This window comes from Canis lupus, chromosome 3 (genome assembly GCF_011100685.1).
Source record: "Canis lupus familiaris isolate Mischka breed German Shepherd chromosome 3, alternate assembly UU_Cfam_GSD_1.0, whole genome shotgun sequence".
NCBI classification, from domain to species: Eukaryota; Metazoa; Chordata; class Mammalia; order Carnivora; family Canidae; genus Canis; species Canis lupus.
Genome location: NC_049224.1, coordinates 66,152,809 through 66,171,433, shown reverse-complemented (window position 1 = coordinate 66,171,433; position 18,625 = coordinate 66,152,809). Strand labels below are relative to the sequence as shown.

Genomic DNA, 18,625 nt, shown 5'->3' with positions numbered 1-18,625 from the left:
CCACCTTCAGCCCAGGGCGTGATCCTGGAGACCCGGGATCGAGTCCCATGTCAGGCTCCCTGCATGGAGCCTGCTTCTCCCTCTGCCTGTGTCTCTGCCTCTCTCTCTCTCTCTGTGTCTTTCATGAATAAATAAATAAAATCTTAAAAAAAGAAGGTATGCATATATTATATATTAACATACATTGCCAAGTTGTACATAGAAAAATTATAAAAATGTATAACCCTATCCACAATACCTGGCAGTGCCTGTTTCTTCCTTGCACTTGCTAGTATTAAACATTGCTAATATTTCAACTTTTCCCAAAGTTATAGTCAAACAAGCAGAGCATACTCATCTCTTAGATCCATTGTGCTATGGAATTCTTGGCTTATATTTTCTGCCCTCCATAAATCTTTGTATTGCTTGTATTTTTTACCCATTACTGTATTGAGTTTTTTTTTTATCTTTTGCAGATTGAATTCTAAGTACTTTTTATATATTAAGGATATTACCACTTAGTCATTTATGTTAAAGATTTTACTGAGCACTATTTGTCTTTTAACTTTACCATTTTATTTTATATTTACATACACACATCGTTAGAACTAAAATATTTAAAGCCATTCCTTTATAATTGGGAGGAAAGTAGTTACACAAAATCAAATGCCTTTGGGAGCCAAGCAGGTAACAGATATGTGTAAAACTATACATCAGACTACCTAATATTTTATTGCTGAGACAATCAGAAATGATGTGTCTTTGAGGCCTCCATTTCTCATTTTATTTTTCCTTCCTTCCCACCTTTCCTCCTTCTTTCCATCCTTCCTTCCTCTTTCCCTCCCTCCCTTCCTTCTTTTCATTCTTCTTCCTTCCTTCCTTCCTTCCTTTCTTCCTTCCTTCCTTCCTTCCTTCCTTCCTTCCTTCCTTCCTTCCTTCCTTCCTTCTATCCCTCCTTTCTTTCTTAAAATCCGTCCCCAGGCCAAGCTGAAGGCATCAGCTGACAGTACTGCAGGTATCATCAGTTTGTGATGTCTGCCTTCTATAGATTTCTATATACCTCTCTACATCTTCAAGATATGATTTTTAATATTTGCCTTTTTAGATTTGTACTTTAAATCCATCTGGAATTCATTTTAACTGAAGGTGTGATAGATGGATTTGACTTTGTTTTCTAACTGAATCCATTTGTCTCACCATTTTTCAAATTGTCCCTCTTTCCCCAGGAATTTCAAAAGACTAGTATTAGTATATGCCAGTTTCTTGCATACATAAAAGTCTCTTTCTGTATATTCTGCTCTTTTCTGTCAATTTACCTGTCTCTATCTCTATCTGTGCCACTATATCTCTATTCTATTTTCTATATCTCTGTAGCAGATCTCTGGTAGAAGGACCCGAAGTCATCCTACACAGCCCTCCACACCATTATATTCTTTCCCAGAAGTTTATTGGATATTACTGTGCATTTAGTTATCTAAATAAACAATTTGTCAAGTAGAAATTCTGATGGGAATAGGATTTTTTTGGAAGAACTATATAATAGATATTGAGTTTTATTATCTAAAATTATAAGTACATCTGTTAAGTTTTCCTTCATGCACTTGGGTACAATTTTGTAGCTTTCTTCATCAAAGTCAAAATATTGCATCTTACTTGTTCATTAATAATTATGCATTTTAAAATTCTGTTGCTATGGGGTGCTGGGCAGCTCAATTAGCTGAGCATCCAACGCTTGGTTTTGGCTCAGGTCATGATTTCATGGGTCATGGGATTGAACTCCTCACCAGTCTCCATGCTCAGCAGGGAGTCTGCTTGAGATTCTCATTCTCCCTCTGCCCATTCTCCTGCTCTCTCTCAAAATAAATAAATATGTTGGCTAATTGAATTGAAATAAATTAATTTAAACTAAAATTAAAAATAAACAAAAACTTTGAGAAGCCTGGATGGCTCAGTGGTTGAGCATCTGCTTTCAGCCCAGGGCATAATCCTGGGGACCCAGGATCAAGTACCACATCAGGATTCCTGCATGGAGCCTGATTCTGTCACTGCCCATGTCTCTGCCTCTCTTGCTCTGTGTCTCTCATGAATAAATAAATAAAATCTTTAAAAAGAAAACTTTAAAAAATAAATAAATAAATAAAATTCTATTGCCATTTTCAATGAGATAGAGAAATATATATATATAATATGAATTATAAAAATGAAGGTATATATACACACTATTTTATTGCATTTTGCTATAGTCTTCCCAAAATATTGAATATTAATATTGATGCCAGGCACCTAATAACCTTCTTGTACTGAATTTTAGTGGAATTTGCTTGTAATACTCATGAAGGCTTATTGCATGGTAAAGTCTACTTGGAAGCCAGTCTTCCTGAATTCAAAGGACAGCTGTATTTTTTCCTAATGTAGGATTTTGACAAACTTGCATCACTTTTTTGCCCCTCAATTTTCTTATCTGTAAAAAGAGGAAAATAACACTACTCACCTAAGAGTGTTTTGAGTATTAAGTGAGCTAATATATGCACAAGTACTTAGAACAGTTCCTAGCAGGTAGCAAATGTTCACTATAACAGTGATTAGTAGGCATAATATTTACTGTTAGATTCTGACACATACTTTATCATGCTACAGAAGTATTATTCTCCTTCATAATTAATATACTAAAATTTTTAAAAGTTAAGAATAGATATTTAATCTCAATAAATTTATAGCAACCTATCAGATAGTTAAAATCTATTTTTTCCTTTTCTATCTTATTGCAATAAATGTGTTGATTAATAACTTCTTAATGCTGAACTATCCTTGAGTCTGGGAAAAACCCTTCTGAGACATATTATAATATACCTTTAACACATTAATGGTTCAATTCATTCTTATCTTTCATGAATATTGTGCCATTCAAATATTTTACTTCTTTGTGATTAAATTTGTCAAATATATTTTCCTAGAAAAATATTCATTGTATTGAGCTACTCAAATTTGTTAGCATAAAATTTAACTATATATCTCCTATAGTTTATAAATTTCCTGTGCATATATATTATTTTCCACTTTCAAATTTCTTATGCTATATATTTGCTTACTGTCCTGAAGAAAATTTGAAAATAATGAGTTTATTTATAACACAACCTGGAAGAGTCTCCTTAAGATTCATTCATTTATATTGAAGCTGTTCAAATCAATCTTTTTGAGAGATCTAATGAAGAAACTATCTGTAAGAGTTAAAAAATTAACAGGAATCTAGAACCTCTAAGCTCAGAACTTCAAAATTAAAACCAGTGATTTACTGAGTACATACTACATGTCAGGTATCTAAAATACATTAATCCTGCTTGATAATAATAATATATTATATTTTATATTTAAAATATAATTTATTATATAATATAAATAATACACTATTAATAATATAATAGTTATTATTCTAATTAAACAGATGAGAAAACCAAATCTCTGGATAGTCAAGTGACTTGCCTAAGTGAACATAGCTACTAGGCAGCAAAGGCAGGATTTGAACCCAGATCCTTTCATGACAACTATGTTCCTTCAACAGTAAGCTTTTTTGTCAAGACAAGCAATGACTTGTGTTCTAATTCAATGACCAAGGGCAACCTTGCAGTTGCTAAAACAACACGGGACAATCATTTCCCTTCAGACAAACCTGGTAACCCACAATGTTACCACTGCCTACCATCTGGCTTATTGCTTAAAAGATGAGTCACATGACTTCATCATTAAACCTCATCTACTGTACCCAGCTGCCTACTTTCCAAGAGTGAAGCTAGTCAACTTCACCTGATACTCAAACAAGGCTCAGCACCAGTTTCTCTTCCTTTCATTAAATCCTTGTGGGTCTCACTGTCACCAACTCTCATCATTCAGGAAAGAGTGTCCCTGGCTGATGAAGAGTTCCAGCTAATGAAACACTGGATGACTGAGGGCTAATTTCACTCAGTAGACATGAAAATCCCACAGACAGAGAAAATTGATACTCCTAGTGCTGGTGGGAGCATAAGAACAATTTGGTCAAACTGAGCAAAATTAAAAATATTCAAACACTTTGACCCATGAAATTCCTCTTTGAAGAATTTACCTTATAGATTACTCACAGGCATGGAACATATATGTATTAGCTTTGTAAGAACAAACACGGGAAACAATTAAAATCTTCATCAATAAGAGCCGGTTAAATAAAACATGATAAATGCTCATAGTCTCTTACTCAGACCCATTAGGGCCAGTTTTGATTCAGAAATAACTTTCGGGGGATCCCTGGGTGGCTCAGTGGTTCAGCACCTGCCTTTGGCCCAGGATGTGATCCTGGAGTTCCAAGATCAAGTCCCACATCGGGCTCTCGGCATGGAGCCTGCTTCTCCCTCTGCCTGTGTCTCTGCCTCTTTCTCTTTCCCTGTCTATCATGAGTAAATAAATAAAATATTTAAAAAGAAAAAAAAAAGAAATAACTTTCAAAACTCAACAGTAATAAAACTATCTGATTAGAAAATGGACAAAGGACAAACCTTCACCATAGAAGGTATACAATGGAATTAAGCACATAGAAATGTTCAAAATCATTAGCCATTAAGGAAATGTAAATTGAGACCATAATGAGATATCACTACACACCTATTCAAATAATTGAAATAAAAAAAATAAACACAATACCAAGTGCTGATGAGCATGTAGAAAAAGTAGACCTTTTATAAATTTCTAGTGTGAATATAAAATAGCACAGCGAGTCTTGAAAACACTTTACAGTTTCTAAAAAATCTAAATGCACACCAACTTTATGATCCAGCAGTTGTGTTCCTTGACATTTATCCTAGAGAAATAAAACCATTTTTTTCTGAACAAAGACCTTACATGGTAGTTTATAGCATCTTTATTTATAATAGCCCCAAACTGGAAACAACCAAAATTTTCTTTACTAGCTGAGTGGTTGAGTGTTGTACCTCTATACCATCGATGCTATGGTCTGAATATTTGCATCCATCCTAAAACTCATATGTTGAAATCCTAATCCCCATTGTATTTGGATATGGGGCCTTTGGGACACAATTAGGTCATGAGGGCAGAGTTCTTATGATGAGATTAATATCCTTTGAAGAAGAAACTAGAGGAAAACCATAAGAGACTCTTAACTATAAGAAACAAACAGGGTTGCCAGATGGAAGATGGATAGGGGAATAGGGTAATTAGGTAATGGACATTAAGGAGGGCACTTATTGTGATGACTACTGGGTTTTATATGCAACTGATGAATCACTAAACTTTACATTTGAAACTAATAATACACTATATTTTACTTATTGATTTTACATTAAAAATAAGAGACCAGGGATCCCTGGGTGGCACAGAGGTTTGGCGCCTGCCTTTGGCCCAGGGCACGATCCTGGAGACCCGGGATCGAATCCCACATCGGGCTCCCGGTGCATGGAGCCTGCTTCTCCCTCTGCCTATGTCTCTGCCTCTCTCTCTCTCTCTGTAACTATCATAAATAAAAAACTAAAAATAAAAAAATAAAAGAGACCAGAATCTTGTTTCCTCTCTCGGTCATTTGAGGATTTAGCATAAAGTCATCCATCTGCAAGCCAGGAAGAGAGGTCTAACCAGACACTAAATGGGCCAACACATTGCTTTTGGACTTCCTGGCCTCTAGGACTGTGAAAAATAAATTTCAGTTAAGTCACCCACTCTATGTATTCCATTATAGTAGACTGAGAAGATTAAGACATCATGGAATATTAATCAGTGTTAAAAATGAAAGAACTATTGATACATGAAACAATACAGATGGATCTCAAGGTTTTATACTGAGTGAAAAAAAAAATCCAATAGCAAAGGTCACATAATATATGATTTCTTTTATATAACCTTCTTGAAATGACATAATATAACAATGGAAAACAAATTAGTGGTTGCCTGGATTCTGGAGGAAGGGAGAGGGTGGATATAACTTTAAAGGAGACGAATGATGGAAATGTATGAAGAAATGTATCATCTTCTCAATGTATACCCCTTCCTGTATCACACCATTGAAGGGCCCACTTGGAAGTCATGCACAGTGTATAACTGCTGAATTATATCAGGTCTAATTCTGTATAGATTACACTACAGTTTGCTTGTAAAACTCCTGTTGTTGTTGTTGTTTTTCCCTCTTGTAGTTTGGCATGCACTATGGTCCAAACATTTGTGTCCACCAAAATTTTATGTTAAAAACATAAAATTGTCCAGTGTGATAGCATTAGGAAAGTGGGGACTTGGGGAGGTGACTGGATCTTGAAGATGGCATCCTCATGAATGGGATTAGTGTCCATATAAAAGAGGCCCCAGGGCAGCCTTGGTGGCTCAGTGGTTTAGTGCCACTTTGAGGCCAGCATGTGATCCTAGAGACCTGGGATCGAGTCCCACATGGGGCTCCCTGCATGGAGCCTGCTTCTCCCTCTGTCTGTCTGTCTGTCTGTCTCTCTCTCTCTATCATGAATAAATAAATAAATAGTCTTAAAAAAAAAGAGGCCCCAGAGATGATGTGTCTTCCATGGGAAGACACAGGGAGAAGTTGACTGTCTATGAACCAAAGTGGGCTCTCATTAGTACCAAATCTGCCAGCACCATGATCTGGGACTGCTCAACCTCCATAACTATGAGAAATAAATGTTTGCTGTTATACTACTCAGTCTATAATATTTTTGTTATAGCAACCAGGATAGACTAAAACAGTATACTATGGTTCTACTATAAAATGTAAAATTAAATAAAGGAAACATCATAGTTTGTAGAAAAGAATATTGGACTAGGAATGAAAACTCAAGTTTTCATTGAGGGGAAGAGATTGAAGACATTGAGGGAGAAATGGAAATAGTCCAACAAGAGTAACATGGGACCTCTCTGTATCTTTGCTAATGCTGCACTTTCTGCCTAGATTTACCATTCCACCTCAGTTCAAATTTAGAGTGGGTTGAACAATGGGTAAGCACTGTTGGTTGCCTACTCAACAGAAATACTCATTTTTGTTTCACCCCTTCACCATTTGGCTCAGAGGCAAATCTTGATTTATTTCACTCAAACATGGCAATCCCTTTCCGTTAACAATGTTTGGTTTGGGGGAACTCTGTGACCCAATGTGAGTCAATGAGTTGTAAGGGACAAGCTTGCTGGTGGTCTTCCATGAAAATTCCATAACTCTTAGACACAAACAGTTGGAATAAATAGTCTCTTTTCTTTCAGTCAAAGTGATAATACAGGGTTCTAGCCAAGGACATAGTCAAATTAATGAATATGGTAAAAGAAAAGATGGAAAAACAAACAAACAAACAAACAGCGTACTTGATGGATTGCTGAGACACTAAAAAACCAATTCTGGAACCACATGACCCATGACATGACCCAACATATTTGGCCCTATTGTTTAAGTCAGATAAATTGAGTCTTCTGTTAGTTAGACTCAAAAGCACTGTTACTAAAACAATTACCATGAACCAGACACAGTCTTGTGAATTAGAAACTGTAGTAAAGTTGTCATTAAGTCTTGCCCTCTAGAAGTTGGTTATCTGTTGGAAGAGTTCACTGTCTGGGTGCTAAGTGTTAAAATTAATCCCATTTCTTCCAGGGTGGGTCAAATTCCTCTGAGTCTTACAAGGCCTACTCAGATTGAGCTCATTTTTTCATGAATTTTTAATACCTCTCTTATTGTGCTTATTCTAGTCTGTTTTGTCTTGCCAGTGAATAAACATTCCCTCCACTGGAGGAGAGGGATGAAGCTATACTGGAAGTAGTGTAATGCTTTTACTCTATTTTATCTGTGTGAGGCTGGGGACTCAAACTACATAATCACTATAGCCTACACATAATCACAGCCCTGGATGTAACTCTGGTCAGATGGTTTAATCTTCTGGCCCTGAACACAGGTCTACTAGTATCATAAGTAAATATTTAATAGAAGAAAGGCTAACTACTAAGTAAACAATTGATATTTCAGCTCTCAATTTTACTCCCATTTGAGGTCAATACCACAAGGGTGTCTCCAAAGCCTCCCTTCGCGTCCCTCTGCATGTTGATATGGCACTACCCTTTCAGTGAATGGGAATGCACATTGTGTAGACTATTATAAAAATATACATTTTATTCTGTTGACCTCTTTAAAAAAAGGCACACACTCACTGGTTCCCATCTGTTTTATCCTTGGGCTTACTCCATCACATACAAGTTGACAAGTCTAAGTTTAAGGAAAATCTATAGGAGTGCAACACATTTAATGAGTATAATCATGCCATCTGTCGATACATAAACCCTTGAGTTTGGTTCTCATAATGAACTGTGAAGCCCAAAACCATGAAATTAAAATGGAGAACTTTTTTTGCTTTTCAGGTACAGAAGAATTGTTACATCTTAAATTGAGAGATCTTCTACATGAAATAAACCCCAAGGCAAAAAACTCTATGCAAATATTCTGCATGGCAAATGGCAGTCTGAACTAAGAGAAGATCTTTTAAACAAAAATTAAGGGACTTCTGGGTGGCTTAGTGGTTAAGCACCTCCTTTTGGCCCAGAGTGTGTTCCTGGAGTCCAGGGATGGAGTCCCACATCGGGCTCCCTGCAAGAGTTCTGCTTCCCTTTGTGTCTGTGTTTCTGCCTCTCCTTCTATGTCTCTCTCATGAATAAATAAATAAAATCTTAAAGTATTAATAATAAAAAAATAAAGAAAAATTAAGTCGGAGGTTTTTGCCTTAAGTAATCAACCTAATCTGCTTGTTGTAAAGAGAAAGATTTTATGTTTGGACATCTGATTGGTTGCCCTAAGGTGATCAACATCACCAAGAAAATTGCCACATTCTCCCTTAAATACTGTGGTGCTGATAATCATATAGTCTTACCCTTGTAAGTCACCTAATTATTTTGTTCCCACAGTGTCTCCAGCCTTTGAACTTAAGAATACTTTTTTGCAAAAAAACTTACATAGGTAGAAAGGTATATTGTCTAATCAGTAACTGTAGCTTGAGCCAATCTGCAAAATGTGTTCATCCTGTCCACAGTCTTCAATCTTATAGAGTCTCTGTGCCTCCTGCAATTGAACCAGCACTCAGAGGCCACAGGGGATGAAAGATCAAAGTCCCTGAGTCTGGAGGTGCCAGGATTTCCTCTGTCTGGAGCCATAGGCCCAGGCCCTCCAAGCTCATTGGATTTTTCCGATCTTCCCTCAATGTCTATTCCCAGGAAAAAAAAAAAAAATGATAGGAAGACTAAAAAACCAAAAGGAAAGTGGAGAAAAAACTCAGACTTTAGACTTTTTTTTTGTCTAGTTTAACTCTGGTCCTGTCCTTTGATTATGATATACAATCTGAATCTTCTCAGCTTCCACCCTGGTACTCTCTAAGATTCTGGCCAGATGTGTCATTTGATGTTCCCACCCCTGGTTGTCTCAGGTAGAGGAGACTATCTTCACTCTGGCTTGGGGAAAGAAAGGAAAGAAAAGAAAGAAGAAAAGAAAGAAAGAAAGAAAGAAAGAAAGAAAGAAAGAAAATAAGAAAGAAAAAGAAAGACAGAAAGAGACGACAGGAAGGAAGGAAGAAGAAAGAAGACAAACATACCACATACACCACCGATCGACATATGAAGCACGACAAATGAAGAATCATTCCGTCCTGCCTGAACTCCCCCCTCCCTAAAGCCCTCCCTCCCTCCCTCCCTCCCTCCCCCCTCCCTCGCTCCTCCCCCTCCCTCCTCCCTCCCTCCCTCCCTCCCCTCCCTCCCCTCCCTCCATCCCTCCCCCCTCAAGACATCAAGACATACCACGCAAAGAAAAGGAAGGCCTAGTGCTCCCACCCAGTGTGATATTTAAATAGAAAGAAAACTGGGTGATGACCATTAAAGAGGGCACATGATATAATGAGTACTGATTGTTACATGCAACTGATTGAATAACTGGACTCTACTCTGAAACTAACGATGTACTATATGTTAATTAATTGAATTTAAATAAAATAAAATTTTAAAAAATAGAACTAGAAGAAACAATCCAGAAAAGTGATGGAAAATTGACAAGAATGAAGTTGAATAAGTCACATGCCAATAACATTGGAGGTCATCTCCTTGGAAGTATATTGGTAAGACTAGCTTTATTAACAAGCTTTTTTAGACACCAGGATAGTAAAAGTCAGAAGAAGCAGTGATTCATTTTGAAAATTAATCTTTCTTTAAGAAACATTTTATGTATTTATTTGAGAGATAGCATGAGTGGGGGGAGGGGCAGAGAGAGAAAGAAGTAGACTCCCCTGCTGAGCAAGGAGCCAGATGTGGGACTCTGTCCCAGGACCTTGAAATCATGACCTGAGTCAAAGGCAGATGCTTAACTGGCTGAGCCACTCAGGTGCCCTGCAAAATTAACCTTAATCTCACTTCTTCTCTGATACACTAGCCTGAAAAACACGTGTTTTTCATTGGCATCTCCTTGACACAAGCCAAGCTGTGTCTGTAAGAGACCTTAGGGGTGCCTTGGGTCATAGTCAGGTGTCCAAACTTGACCTTTTGGACTGACTGGGTATGGAGGGCAGATTGCATAGTTTAACTATACAGAGCTGAGATTTCATTCTTGGGGGCCAGAACTAGATTATAAACCCTTCCTAACACAGCCAGGAATAAAATGTAACAAAGGATAGGTTGAAGACAAAGGTCTTAGATTATGTCATGAAAATCAACATTAAGTGTCCAATTCAAAGAAGATCATGGTTTAGTTATCTTTTGCTATGTAATAACTCAAACCAAACTTAGTGGCTTAAAATAACAATAATCATTTATTTCTCTCATGAATTAGGTTCATGTGGTATTATGGAGGCTGAAAGATCCACTTTGAAGATAGCATACTCACATGATTGGCAAGTTAATGTAAATGTTATGGATTAGATTGTATCCCCCCCAAAAAATTCATAGATTGAAATTCTAACCCCTGCTATAGCAGGAGGTGATCTTATTTTGAAATAGGGTTTTTATAAAGGTAATCAAGTTCAAAGTCATTAGTGTGGCTCCTAATCCAATTTGACTAATGTCCTTCTAAGAAGAGGAAATTTGGACATAGACATATATAGAAAGGAGACTGTGAAGACACAGGGAGAATATGACCATATAAGACAGGGAGAGAGGTCTGGAACAGATGCTCCCATGTCACCCCCAGAAGGAACCAACCCTGCTGATACCTTGATCTCAGATTCCTGGTCCTCAGAATTGTCAGACAATACATTTCTGTTGGTTAAGTCATGCAGTTTGTGGTACTTTTTAACAGCAGCCCTAAGGAAGCAATCTAGCTAGCTATTAGTTTCTCTGCACATGGGTTTCTCTCTGGAGTGACTTGAGCTTCCCTGTGGCATGCTGGCTGGATTCCAAGAACGAACATGCCAAGAATAGGGAAGCAGAAACTGCCAGTCTCTTCCAGCATGGACTCAGAAACTAGCACAGTGCTATTTTCCCTCTGTACTCTACTGGTCAAAAAATAAGAAGCCAGATTAAAAGGAAGGAACATAATGTTACCCCACTTCTTGTTGGAAAAAACATCAAATAATACTGAGTCCATGTGTGAAAACATCTTAAGAATTGAGACTGAGAAACAAAATCAAGGATGGAGCATCTTTGTTATGCCTTGTAAAAAATAACAACTAACATTTGTGGAGTACTCCCATGCCTTAGGCACTGTACTAGCTGTTTATGTTCTTTATTTCTTTCTACTCTATTTCTTATTCTATAATATAGATGTTGTTGTATTGCCAGTTTGAAATAAAAAAGATCAAGCAACTTACCCAGGGTCATATAGATGGTGACAGTCAGAACTGTCATTTAAAACTAAATTTCTGACCCCTAAGCCTGCACTTTTTGATATTGACATACTGTTACATGGGTCTTCCAAGATGGCTAGGAGTTTCTATTGGAGATAATTTTGATCTGAAGCTTTCAAACATGAACCAGCTGGTGTCCAAGCTTCTCTTACAAAGCATGTTGCCCAGATCCTCAAGTTTAAAAAGAAAATGTAACCCGATTCCCCTTCCTTTCACTTTTCTATAAAGGATAAGAATGAAATCTCATAAGTTCTATAAAACATCCATAGATTTAAAGAGGACAGATACAGACCAGATGAAAAAGTTTGTTACTCCAAGAATAAACTCAAGTACATTGAGTTTACAGGCACTGATAGAGGAATAAATCAATTTAACTCTGCATCCCATCATTCTTTACAGGTTTGTAACAAGGTGTACTTTGTTAGATTTTAATCTGCCTACATTTGAGACAGCAAAGCTCTCCACAATCATCTTTTAATGGCATCGCAATTTATAGACAGTAACTAATTTCAAACTTCATAGCACTTGGCTTTTATGATTATTTCAAATCATTTAAATGCAAATGAATTTCCAGAGAGAGAAAACATCAAATGCCCTTGAGTGGCAACATGTAATAGAACTGTGTGCGGAAGCCACTGTAGGAATCCGAAGCAGTCGGATAGGGTTGGATGGTAAGGCTGTATAAAAGTGTTTGCCTAAATCCAATTTACATTTCATTCCATGTTATATTCTATTTACCCATTTTGTCATTTTAATATGACTTATTTACTTAATCCTCCTCTGAAATCCCATCCACTCCTCATTGCAAACCTAAGATTCAAGTTAGGAAAGGAGAAATGTCAATGCAACATTCCAAAACAATAATCAAAGACCCCTGGATATCTCTTGCTTCTCCACACCTCTTTGCAGCTAATGATGTTACTGCATGAAGCAGCTCCAACATCCATGCATGCATTAAACTATTGCTCTTCCTTCAAACTAAGCTTGTGTTTGCCCGCTGATCAAGTAATATTTCCTGCACTGAATTGCTAAGCAACAGTATACATATAGTGTTGGGACACAGAAGGCTGGCCTTTATGTGAATGTGTGCTAGCTTGATAGTTCACAAAATCATTGGAACTATCATGGCAGAGCCCATTTAGAGAAAAGCTGAGGATAGTGATGTGTTTTTCATAGAAGAGGAAAGATGATATTTCATTATCTCATTCCACTTAGTGTATGACAAGTTCTGAGTTAAGTGTTGGAGATTTAGGTATAAGAAGAGCATCATCCCTAGTCTCTATGAGTTTACAATATAACAGAAGGAAAAGACGTAATTAAATAGCTATATATCATGGTTGTGCAGGACTGCAGGACAATGGCTCTCTCTGACCCTTAGAGAACATGAGGGCAAAGGAGAAGTTGGATGATACCGCAGATGTTACAGAGAATAGCTTCTTGACTGGGTCTTGTTTTTACTCCCAGTCCTTGGGGCTTCCCTCCACAATGCTCATCACATTTAACTTTTAGTCATTCTAATTAGTGTCCCTCACCCTCCTACAATGGAAGATCCAGACAGAAAAGGACATTGTCCTGATCAATGCCATATTTTGCAGCTTAGCATAGGGCCTCACACATAGTAGGAACTCCATGATTATTTGTTTAATATAAGAACCAATCTAAAAATTTTAATCACCATTCGCAAAATTGGCTTTCACATACATTACGTGATCTTCCATCCATCCCATTCCCACTTCTTCGCATTTGTCTGTTCTGGTCTTTCTGTATGGACCACACTCCTTACTCTTCTCTATGTGGTCCTTCAAGGACTACTTCAGTGATTTACTTCTATCATAGGAACTGACCTGATAATGCTATCTCTAATGACCTTTGTGCCTCTAAATTTATACATGAGTTATCATTTTCATGCCTTTCAGCATAAAACTAGTTTGTTGTTCTTGGCTTCATGAAGTGAGTGTTGCTGTGTCTATGCATACATGTTCAACATGGAACTTCTTATGAAATTCTTTCAAAGTGAAGACTATTAAGTTTTCTCTGTTGTGTTCTCCACCTAATAGAACACAATGGAAACCTCAACCAGCAGAATATCCAAGTCTGATAGGCCAAGTCTGTAGTGGAGTTACATGAGTGTCAGAGGCATGAAATTGCCCAGCCAGCATCAAGAAGCAGGTAAGGACAGAAGGACCCAGTATCCATTCTCCCCTATTCTAACCTACTCTTGTTTTCACTCTTCTGTGTTGCTATTCTTAGATGCACAATGATGAGTCATATGAAAGAAGAGAATTTGAACCGCCCAAAATCTTTTTAAAACCAAGTTATTCCCCCGTGCCCCCCCCCCAAAAAAAATAAGTTACTTCCCTGATCCAGGCTTCCTTCTTCTCACCTCCAAAAGCAAAAATTCTTGATTGGGGGATTTTCTTCATCTCCTCACAACTCAGAAGTTCTGTTTCCTTTTTCTGAGTTAAGGGTTTCTGCTGCTGAAGGAAAAGAATGTAAGATTCTGAATTTTGAAATTAAACACTGTGATATATGACATAATAAACCACCAACCCTCATATTACAATGTAATTACCTTTTTACATTAACTTGTGACAAAAAAAATGAACTAGCCTGGGAATACAGTATGTAGATATCACTTCCAATCTCTTCTAAAGAGCTTAGAATTTAATTAGGTAGACTGACAGGTGAGATGAAAATTACAGGGAGAAAATGAGTCACCTACTCAAGGAACATAGTCCGTGGGAAGCCTCCTTGAGTGCTATGTACCTATGAGCACAAACCTCATTCACTAATTTGACAATTCTGGACAGCTTCCAGAATAATGTTTGGAAAAGACTGAAAGATTAGTTAGACATCAAAAATGATTCATTTGAGGCCACAGGACATGACAAGTAGTATAGAGTAATGGTTAAGTGTATAGACTTTGGACTCGTTGACATCTGAATTAAATCTGGACTCCATAACTTCCAAGTGCAACCTGGACCAAGTTATTTAACATCCATAATCCTCAACACAATCATCTGCAAGCAAAGGTAAATAAAAATATTTCCCTCAAGTGTTTCATGTGTGGTTTCAGCGATACGATTTATGCAGCTCCCAGGGCATAGCAAGTACTCAATAAAGTTAATATAACAGGAGATCAATATTTATTAAATTGGATTCACACAGTTTTAGAAAGGTATATTGCTGAGACAATTGCCTCAAATCCTTTCTGGAAGTCAGAGATTGTAAATAAGCAACAAAGATGGGAGATGGAATGGGGGGTAGGAAAGGAAGCTGAATAATAGTTGTCACTAATATTGGCACAGGATTTAAAAACCTTATTCTGTGTTTATATCACTGAATAATCTCAGCAGTTCTTGAAAAGAGCAGAAAAGGAATTGTGATTCTCACTTTAGAGAAAAGGAGATCAAGTGACTTGTTTGCAGTCACCTACTTCAGAGATGTGGAGCTAAGTCTTTCACTCTAAGTTTTCCAAGCCAACCTTCTCAAAAGATGAGCTCAACAGAGGCTTAGATTTCAACAGAGGCCAGTAGGGGTTATATGCAAAGACCTAGAAGGAAGGGATGGTAAATTATAAGAAGATGATGAGTGTGGAACAAGTTGACATAGAGTGTGGGGATAGAAAAGAGATAAGAAACTGGCAAAGGAAGAAATTTCCAGGAAGTCTATGGAAAGGAATACTTGGTTGTGGTCTCAACATTTGGTCTAGGACTTTTAATTCTCATTCCAGTGGGTTGTTATACAAATGTGAGCACCAAATTAATATCTGTTCCAGAAAATGGATTTTTGTCCTAACCTGGGACAGAAGAAGAAGAGCCTCAATTCCCTGTTCCATCTCATAGTGTGTCCTAATGAGGGCCAGATGCTGTTTCAGGGACTAAATGTACAGAAATGAGAAGCTAACTTTGTCAGTGTTGTCAAGACCTAGCAGGAGGAACCAAATAAGGAAAAAGACAACTAATAAAATGGAAAAAGATTCAAGAGAGGCAAGCACAGGGTTCTCTGAGATCAGAATCAAAAGACCTGCACAGGGACAGAAGTTAAGGACACCTTCCTTGACCTGCAATAAAAGGACAGAGCCTCAATGGATGAGCACAAGATGATCAGGGGAGAAAACTGAAGAAGGCAGGTGTAGGCAGAAAAAGAACTCCAAGTTCTAGGCAGAGAGCACATCTCATGCAAGATCATTGCAATGTTGAGTGGATTGATGAAGGTTCTCTATCCCTATTCCTAAGCATGTATCAGGAAAGCCATGTAACTAGAGATATCATTGCTCCTGCTCCACCTCTAGTCCTTGTAAAGGTACCTCTCCATCTGTGGTAAGGAACATTCAGTGTTATTTTGTCAGACATAACCTGACCTTAGCTAGCAAAAGCCAATTAGACCAGTGTATGTACCTGGCCCATGGACAGAATAGTTCTACAAGTAGATGTAGATCTTTTATCTGACATGAAAAGATGATTCAATCAGATGCCTCACTCATTAACTTAAAATACAAGAACAGAAGGACCAAAGTAGTGAGTAATATGGGCAAAAGCCAAAGGGAGGTATCTAGAATTATCAGAAGCAAGAATCATAGAGGGAAAAAGACAGGAAGACAAAGCCATATGAAGACAAAGTTAGCAGGGCATGGGAAGCATGAGCAGTCAAAGAAACTCAACTGATAGATAAATGTGAATATACAGAGAGAAATGTCAAAGCTTCATTTAAGAGAGAAGAATGATCTTCTCCCTCTTGGCCCCTGGCATTATCGTCGTATTATATGCTACCAGAGATATAGCAAAACGAGGTGAAAATAACAGAAAATTCTGAGTCATCATTCTTGACAGTTTTATAACCAAAGCCCATATTTAGGATCTAGACTAACCAAATAAAAAATATTCATATAGCAATGTTAACAAAATATAAATTTAAAACAAATGAATAGGAAGCAAATACCTGAAGCCTAAATATTGATGGCTGATTTTTCCCTGAGTTTTCTGGTTGTGAGAGCAAAAAGTGCAATGTGCTAAGTTACTGAATTTCATTATACAGGAAGGAAGGTCTCAGTTTCCTGGAAATAACTATTATTATAGTTTTCTTGTTTCAACCTTCAAAACTGATCTCCATATGGGTCATTCTACTGGGTGTCCACTTACTTGTGTGGTATACACCGTCCTCTATGATAATTTCAGAACAAATGCAGAAATAATTTTCAGAATTATACATAGTCTTAAAGCCTAATTAATTGAAATGAATCTTGGGAGGAACTCATATGGCCTGACTCTGTAAACATCTGTTGACTCTAAATGGGACTCAGAGCACTTGGAACTCTGGTCAAGCTCCACTCTTCCTCTTCCTCCTCATGCCCTTGGAGCAGGTGGGCAGTATAATATAAACTTCAAGAGGGCAGGGAATTTTGTCTGTTTTGTTAACTCCTGAAGTACTAGTGCCTAAAATAGAGACTGGTATATAGTAAGACTAAGTTAGTATGTGTTGAATTAATATGGAATGAATAATTCAGATCTCAACCTATAAGAACATTAGATTTCCTTTGCTAAATGTCCTATCAAACATTTTTCACTCATTACTGAAATTACATGTTTGAAATTGGTCTTCCTAGAGGACTGTAAACTCTTTGAGGTCAGTGTTACTTTCTGCTCTCTCCCAGGCTTGGCTCTGGGCCCTGTATTTAGGGATTCAATACACAAATGACCAGGGACACCTGGGTGGCTCAGTTGGCTAAGCATCTGAGTCTTGATTTTGGCTCAGGTCATGATCTCAGAGTGGTGAGATTTAACCCCAAGTCATAGAGTAGAGACTCTTTGAGATTCTCTCTCTCCCCCTCTCCCCCTGACCCTTCCTCACTCAAATAAATAAGTTTTTTAAAAATACACAAATAACTAATGAGTGACAATAAGCATTAATGACCTGTGACTCACATAATGATTCATGTGATGGAGTTTCTAAATGCAACATTATTAGAGACAAATAAGATGGAAGGATTTCAGGACTATTGAAAACAAAGAAAAGGGATACAGTGACTGATGATGGAGGAGGAAGGTAACAAGGACAGGTTAAAAGAGATAAAAAACAAGGAGAACCATAAGGCAGATGAGGAGGAGGAGGACAAACTCATACCTATCATACTTTAATTAATTTTTCCCAATTCTGTGCAACCTGGATTGTAACTCACCTAATAGATAAAGAGACTAATACTCAAAGGGAAATAAGATACATTCAATGGATTGAGCTGAAAATATGAGAATTATGATTGTTAAAAATTGTGCCAAAGAACTACTGAATCGTATTGCTGGTATAGCTGGCTCAGGACCACCTGAGCCATTCACCCATTTACAGATAAAAGGAAAATATCCAGAGAGATCTCACTGGTTGACCAACCTTGCCCAAATACCTATTTAGTGTTGTAAGTGACTCCTCAGATGATTGACACAAGTCTTCAATTTTCTCAAATGGGACCTTCAGAAGTTTGTGGGATCAGTAGAAGCTGATCAGGGTGTGAGAAAAGACAGAGAAACTTGCAGTTTTTAGGCACTTCACCTTTTCAATGACCATAATCCCAGAAAGCACAGTGACGCTAAGGGCCTACTTCATGTGATTATCCTGACGGCTAAGTAACACCTATACCTGACCCTGAAAAAAGCCCCAAGGAAAGTCAAAGTTCACATCAGCCAAAGACTAAAACATTATGTATGACCTTTGAAAAGGTGTTCAGACTGCACAGATATTTGTAAGAAGGGAGGGCTTGTCTTGAAAAGGTCAGCTACCTCTTGTGAGGAGAAGTGGCATTCTGGGCATCTAATGCTAAGTGAAGG

At 37.5% G+C, this 18,625-nt stretch overlaps 1 long non-coding RNA gene across 8 annotated transcripts in view; it reads right to left on the bottom strand.

The window, feature by feature from the left end:
* The window catches only part of LOC102156687, a 214,232-nt gene that overhangs the window by 9,594 nt on the left and 186,013 nt on the right, over positions 1 to 18,625 (bottom strand). For 2 of the 8 annotated variants that reach the window (XR_005357209.1, XR_005357212.1), the window contains 2 exons: positions 14,191 to 14,284; positions 2,203 to 2,440 (listed from right to left, as the gene is read on the bottom strand). This is a non-coding gene — a long non-coding RNA (uncharacterized LOC102156687). Of the gene's footprint in view, positions 1 to 2,202; positions 2,441 to 14,159; positions 14,285 to 18,191; positions 18,298 to 18,625 lie in introns of those variants that run through there. The other 6 variants (XR_005357215.1, XR_005357214.1, XR_005357213.1 and 3 more) reach the window with 5 other exon arrangements.